Genomic DNA, 7,500 nt, shown 5'->3' with positions numbered 1-7,500 from the left:
AGGGAGGACAGAAAGACAGACAGAGGGGGACTGGGGGAGAGAGCGCAAAAATGTCTACACTACTCATAAAAACGACAAGGCAGTATCATTTTGATCTCCCTATTTTGATTATTTCGTATCTTTTACACAGATATAATTGAATATTTTTGTCGTGAACATGAATTGAAAGAGTGGACAGGCGACGCTCTCTCTCCGTGGAGGGCAGCCCGAATTATACACAGAGAAATCTGTTGTAACAACAACAACAAAAATCCTCTAAATAACTGAATAAAAACCTTGAAAAAAGTAATGCAATATACTTCAATACAGTATCAGTGTCAGTAGTTCAAGGAGGCGTCACAGTGTTCGGACAAAAGCTATTCTGTATACAAATTTAGAAAGGGAAACTGGAAAAAAAAAAACACTTGAAAAGAAAACAAGGAACCGACTGCTAAGAATGCCGATGATGCAAACAAATCACACACACAAACAAGATTTGTTTTAATCCGGGGTGGGGGGGGGGGGCGAGGGGAGTGGGGGGGGGGAGAGGACTTGCTGGGGAGAAGGACAGATCGAGGTCCAGCCAAGTCCCCCCCTCCCCCCTCCCCCACACTCTCTCTCAGGCTTGCAAATGATATCCCATTTTCAATCAGCACTAGACAAGAGAGGATGATGGGGGAGGGATAGGAGGAGAGGACGAGGGCTAACCTAGCCTCTGTAGCTTCCTGAGAGAGAGAGAGAGAGAGGGCGAGAGAGAGAGAGGGCGAGAGAGGGCGAGAGAGAGAGGAAGGGAATGTCAGAGGTGTGGTGGTGGTGGTGGTGGTGGTGGTGGCAGTGTGGTGAGGAAAAGGGGGAAAGATGGGATTAAAGGATGAACGGGGGGGGGGAGGGGAGGCGGGGGGGGGGGGGGGGGGCGGGGGGGGGGGGGGGGGGGGGCAAGCACCAGTTTCTTGTCAGTTGGGCCGCTTGTCGTTTTCATTGTTCGGCAAAGCTCCTGCAATCAGCATCGGGGATCAGAGGACCAGCCCTGGACCACGGGCAGACAGGAAATGAAGCGCTGCGGCGACGACGGCTAGCGGCCACGGCCCGTAGTAGAAGAAGAAGAAGACGAAGACCAGGAGGGCAAGCAAGGCAGACCCGACCGGACTTTGTAAGGAAGGGGAGAGGGAGGGGGTGGGGGTGAGGGGGGGGGGGGGTAGGAGGGAGGAGGGAGGGAGAGGTGCAAGCAAGCAAGCATGCATGCAAGGGAGGCTAAGTTGCTAGTAGTTCTATATAACAACAACGCCGTGTCCAAGATCACCCCTTTCCCCCACCCCACCCCACTCCCCGATCCGTTCCACCATCCCCATCACACACACACACACACACACATCCGCCGTTCCCCCACTTCCCATCATCCTCCACACCCTTTTTTTTTTTTTTTTCTCCTCCTTCTTCTAAATGACGCGCAGGAAGTTAGTCCGCACGCGCGCGCTTTTTCACGAGCGTTCGCCGTCTTCCTGCTGTTAGCTAGCTGCTCTCTGCCTTTCTCTCTCTTTCTCTCTCTCTTTCCTTCTTTTCTCTCCCTTTTCACTCTGCCTATCTCTCTTTCTCCCTCTTGCTCCACCAGTCTCGCTTTCCTGTCGTGTTCTCGAAAACGAAGGTAGTAAGCGTTAAACGCGTGGTAATTGCTTGTCTCCAGAACCCCAAACTCCCAGCTTCCCCCCCCCCCCCCCCCCCCCCCGTTTCCCTTGTCTGCCCCCCCCCCCCATTCCCTTCCCCATCCCCCCCCCCCTGCCCACTATCTCTACCCCCCCCCCCCCACTCCAATTGTCTCCCTCCCCTCCCTCCTCATTCTCTTTGTCTTAAAACTCAGTCCCTCCCTCCCTCCCCTTCACCCCTTCACCACTTCTCCCTTACCAAAGACCAAGAAGATCCTCCACCCCACCCCCCACCCCCCGTGCTACCCACAATCTAGCTTCTTGGGAGACTTGGACGAGAGCCTCTGCTTCCTTTTCCAGGCCCTCACCGATCAGCAGTGAGATTAAGGCGACGATTGCAGGCGGGATCGCTCTCGGCTGGAGGTGGTCACCATGCAGACTTCTTCTGCCGGAGAGACCTCTGGCAATGTTCCATTTCAGTCTTTTGAGCGCGCGCGCGCGCGCACACACACACACACACACACACACACACAGAGTGTGTGTCTGTGTGTGTGCCCCTGCTGGCAAGAGTTGAGTTCGGGCGCTTTGTGTGTGTGTGTGTGTGTGTGTGTGTGTGTGTGTGTGTGTGTGTGTGTGTGTGTGCGCGTAACCAATATATCTTCTAATTATTCCTCAGTACCAGCGAAAACACTGCAGCAGTGTTCATTTTGAGGACACCCATGTGAATGTCCTGAATCGAGTTCAGAAACACTCGCCGGGATTGATTACAAGACAGTTCTCGTGTGTGTGTGTGTGTGTGTGTGTGTGTGTGTGTGTGTGTGTGTGTGTGTGTGTGTATGTGCTTGGACGAGTGACGTTTAATTGTTGTCATATACTTGCTACAATTATATATGAGAACCAAATTATCATTTTTTTTCTCATCGTTATTAATGTTGGTTTAAACAGGATTTTATTTGGAACATGTCACAATGCAACAAAGTTATAGATTGATAGGACAACAAGAAGATCTTATACAATATTAATGCTCATTTCATTCTACGCTATCCGAAGAAGAGGAGTTTGTTTTTTTTTTACTGGTGTAGTCACTCGCCCATGCACGCGTTTTCATTTTCTATCAGGAACTCAGTTTTGATTGTAACCAGTCGGAGACGGACACAACTTTCTGTCATGCATTCTTTAATCAACCACAATACAGAAAGTAACAAGAATATATTTTTAAAAAAAGAACAGAAAATAATATTTGAAAGGCCTAAAAAAAAAAAGAGAAGAAAAAGACAGAAACAGCCTCAGAAACCCTTCGCTCTTGACCCCCCACCAAGAAAGAAAGCAAAATGAAAGGGGGAGGGAAAGAAGGGAAAGGGAAGGAAACAGAGGAAAAGGGCAGGGGAGCAGAATCAAAATTACAGAAAGTCTGTTCAAGCTTGATCGAACAGACAGCAGAGTAACCGTCGGGAGACCCCGAGAGAGAGATAGAGAGGGAGAGAGAGAGATAGAGAGAGAGAGAGAGAGAAGAGGGACACACACAGAGATGAGACACTGCACCCAGCAGCCAGCCAGCCATTCAGTCATTCACACAGAGGAGAAGAGATGAGATGGGAAGGAAGGAAGGAAGGAAGGGAGGGAGAGAGAGGGGAGAGAGAAAGAGAGCACAAAATGTGCCCCTTGTCGTCACCACCACCACCACCCCCACCACCACCACCATCACCACCACCACCAAACCAGTTCCGATCAGCCCAAAAACCCCGAGGAAGAGAGCTTGCTACTCCTCCTGCTCCCCGAGAGCGATGCCCCCCCCCCCCCCACACCCCACCCCGACCCCCACCCTCACCCCCACCCCACCCACCCCCTGCCCTCACCCCCTTCACAACCCGCTTTCCCTGACATCTCCAAGACCTCCGCCTTTTGTACAAATTGTCACGTCACCTCGCCTCGCTGCCTGCTCCGGGGCCTCAGCCCACCCCCTAATGGAGCCATCAGCGCCCTTTCCAATATCAGCCACGGTTAACCAAGCGAGAGGGCAGACGTCCCTCAAATGTTTCCGCCAGTCAATGGCTCGCTTTGATATCACGTGTCCCTTCCCAGAGTTCATCACCATGTAAGCGTGAACATGGCGGCGGAGGCGAGAAGGAGTCAAGCCTAGCAGCTTTTTTTTTTTTTTTTTTTTTTTTTTTTTGCTACTTCTTTTTACTTCTTCTTTTTCTTTTTCTTTTTTCTTCCGGCCAGTGATGTCATTTCCGCCAGACCCGCCGAAAACGGGTTTACACGTGCTGTTTAGAATGTTCAATCGTCGTTAGAGACCTCTCTCCCCCACCCCACCCCCACCCCCACCACCCCACCCCTGAGAAGAAGACGACAACGACTGAGGCTTTATTGGTGATGCTGGCTTGTTTTGGCAAACTCGAAATGGGGGTGTTTTCTTCCAATTCTTCTTCTTCCGCTTCGTCTTTTTCTTTCTTTCCCCCTCCCCTCCTTCTTCTTCTTCTTTTTTCTTCTTCTTCTCCAAAACTGATTCTTTCCTGCCCTTCAGTCAGTGGTTGTATTTCTTTTTCACTCTGGGAGATCGAAATTTTTGGGAACTTTCTTACTTTTAACTGGTGTGTGTGTGTGTGTGTGTGTGTGTGTGTGTGTGTGTGTGTGTGTGTGTGTGTGTGTGTGTGTGTGTGTGTGTGTGTGTCTGTGTGTGTTCTATTCTTGCTCTTTTTTTTCTCTTTTTTTTCTCACTTTTTGTTTCTTCTTTTTTCCCCCCTGTTCTTGCTCATTTCGTTTTAATTTCAATGCGTGCAAGCATTATTCATGTTTCTTTTGTCGATTACACTTTCATGTCTGATATTGAGAAACAGCTTCCCAAAAGAGCCTTTTTTTAAAATTTTCTTTCATGTTGAAACTTTAATATAAAGATGAGTATATTTGTTTCTTTAAAGTATATGAAAATGACTATTTTTGAAAATCAAGAGTTCCTATTCTGGAAGTTATGGAACAGTACTGGTCTTTCACAATTTCGATTTTCACACACACACACACACACACACACACACACACACACCTCCCCAACGCACCCACCCCCTACCTCCTCCACGCACCTCCGCCCCTATTCCCCCACCCCACCCCCACATACAAGAACCAACCAACCAACACAGCCAACCAGCACCCAACCAACCAAGCAAACAAACATACCAAGACAAAACAAAACAAAACAAAAAAACACACCCAGCGACCCTGAAACAAACACAAACTCACCAGCAGTAGGAGGCCCCCGAACGCCACCAACGTCCAGCTCCCTCGCCGGGGAGAAGAGACTCCCGTTGGGCCGGTGACCCCCGACGACAACGTTTCCGGCACCCGGAACTCCCGGGGGACCGCCACCGGCGGCAGCGGCGGCTGCGGCGGCGGCCACAGCAGGGGGAAGCTTGCCCATCACCCCGAGGTGCGCCTCTCTCAAGGCCTCCATGCTGAGGCCCCTCATGGCGGCAGCCGACCCTACTTCCAGGGAGGCCTTGCTAGGGGTACCGGTATGCGTGGACAGAGAGTACGGGTACGACAGCGTCGTGTGGGACAGGGACAGCGGGTAGGAACCCAGGTGTCCGAACCGGGCGTTGGCAGCCGCAGCCGCCGCCCAGGCCGCCGCAGAAGCTCCAGGAGGCAGGTACAGGTAGCCGGAGTTGAGCCCCGCCGGCCGGATTCCCCCGGCCGGAAAAGGCCCCGCGTGCGGCGGGTGGACGCCCGGCCGACCTCCTCCCCCACCTCCTGCGTCACCCCCACCGTTGGCCGCTTGGGCCAGCATGGCCGCTCGTGCGGCGGCTGCCGTCATCATGGCTGCCTGCGAGGAGGACATGGCTGAGGATGTGATGGAGGAGAATGAGGAGGAGGAAGAGGAAGAGGAGGAGGTGGCGGAGGAGGAAGGGTGTAGGAACTCTGTGACGGACCAGATCTTAGGCCGCGTGGGTGTACACGAGGAGGACGTGGTGGAAGAAGAAGAAGAAGACGTAGAGGTAGAGGAAGTGTTAGAAGCGGTAGTAGTAGTGGTAGTAGCAGGGGAAGGCGCGTCCCGCGAGGAGGAGGAGGACGAGTCCTTGGGACTACCACTACTGTCCGCCGCTGCGGAAGCGGCACTGTTCGACACACCCTTGGTGTTGTTGTTGTGGTGGTGGCTGTGGGCTGTGGCTGTGGCTGTGGTGGCTGTGATGATGCGCAACAAGATCTTTGGGGTCTGCCTCCTCCCCTTCACCCTCCTCCCCTTCCTCCCCTTCACCCCCCTCTCTTTTCTCTCGCTGCTGCTTCTCATCGTCGTCTTCGTCTCCGCTGTGACAGGAGGAAGAGGAGGGGACCTCCCTGTCCCTCATCCTGTCCCTGCTCTCCTCACCCCCTCCCCCTCCCCTCAGCGGGGACCTGTCTCTGAACAAACTTTTGCGGATGTCGTCGGAGGCGAGGTGGTGGTGGGGGTGGTGGGGGTGGTGTGGGTGGGGGTGGAGTGGGTGGTGGTGGGGGTGGAGCGGGTGGTGGGGGTGGAGCGGGTGGTGGAGCGGGTGGTCGAGAGGGTTGCTGTTGGGGTGGTGGTGGTGGTGGTGGTGGTGGTCGAGGTGGGCCGCGGGGTGGTGGAGGTGGTCCTTGAAGCTGGAGCAGGAGTCCTCGTCCACGTTGATGATGCCTTCTTTGCCCTCCGCCTCTGTGCCTGTTGTGTGAATAAAGAAATAAATGAATAAATAGACAGATAGATATATAGATAGATAGATAGATAGATAGATAGATAGATAGATAGATAATAAATAACAATGATAGTAAATAACAACAACGACAACGACAAAAATTAATAATGATAATAATAATAATAACAATAATATGTGTGTGTGTGTGTGTGTGTGTGTGTGTGTGTGTGTGTGTGCAGTGCGTGCATGTGTGAGTATGCACAAGTTTTCATATTGATATGCACTTGCATGTATCCTAATTTCTATTGTAACTGTGTTTGTGTATGATTTTCGATTTATGTTCGTATCTTGTTATGTACTATTCCCCCCCCCCCCCCCCACTCCAATATTTCTTGTGACTCCGGTACACTTGGTAATAAAGACGTATTCTATTCTATTCCAATGATAATGATAATAACAACAATAAAAACAATAAACAAAAACAATAATAATGTATTTACATGACGCTGAATCTTGGATAGGGTAACAACAACAACAAAAAAGAAAAAGAAAAAAAAGACAGTTCCACACCCAACTTTTACACGTTCCCATTTCTTCCGAAACAATAGAGTGGTGATGATGATGATGATGATGATGTAGTTGATGTAGATGATAATGTTGATGATGATGATAATGATGATACTTTTAATGAACACCTAAAATGAACGAGAAACGTCACGACAGGAACGAATCATCATCATTCTTTGACGAGCAGTATTCTGACTTTCTTCCCAAACATCTCATCTTTGGTTATAGGACTCTTCGGAACTCTCTCTCTCTCTCTCTCTCTCTCTCTCTCTCTCTCTCTCTCTCTCTCTCTCTCTTCTCCACCTCCGCCCTCTATCTCTCTATCTCTCTGCTCTCATTTTGATATTCATAATCGAGCATTTCTTGCTGTTGTTCTGTTGTGTTACCTTTAGTAAGGTAAATCGAAGTGTGTTTAACCCTTTCGCTGCCAAACTCAAATGAATTAATGCAGCAGCTACGTAGAGGACCCATGTCGGTGAAGGGTGACCAGATCATGGGTCTGTTATCCATGAACCTACTGTTCTTTATGTTCGGTGGTAGGACAGGTCATTATTTCTGTACATCACAGGGGAGGGGGGGGGATCCCCAGCTGTTATTAAACACCATATTTTCTGTGTTTATTGCACAAGGGAATTTTTTTTTTAACTCTAAATTGACTGGCGGTGAAAGGG

The 7,500-nt window shown here is 50.5% G+C and overlaps 1 pseudogene across 1 annotated transcript in view; it reads right to left on the bottom strand.

The window, feature by feature from the left end:
* LOC143285623 (uncharacterized) overlaps nt 1-7,500 on the bottom strand; it is a 45,560-nt pseudogene that overhangs the window by 14,743 nt on the left and 23,317 nt on the right. The window contains exon 4 of the transcript XR_013055708.1: nt 4,857-6,288. The product of XR_013055708.1 is annotated as an uncharacterized LOC143285623 (transcript). The remainder of the gene's footprint in view (nt 1-4,856; nt 6,289-7,500) is intronic.

The sequence above is a fragment of the Babylonia areolata genome, chromosome 9, assembly GCF_041734735.1.
Source record: "Babylonia areolata isolate BAREFJ2019XMU chromosome 9, ASM4173473v1, whole genome shotgun sequence".
Classification (NCBI taxonomy): domain Eukaryota; kingdom Metazoa; phylum Mollusca; class Gastropoda; order Neogastropoda; family Buccinidae; genus Babylonia; species Babylonia areolata.
This window is presented reverse-complemented; position numbering and strand designations above follow the sequence as displayed.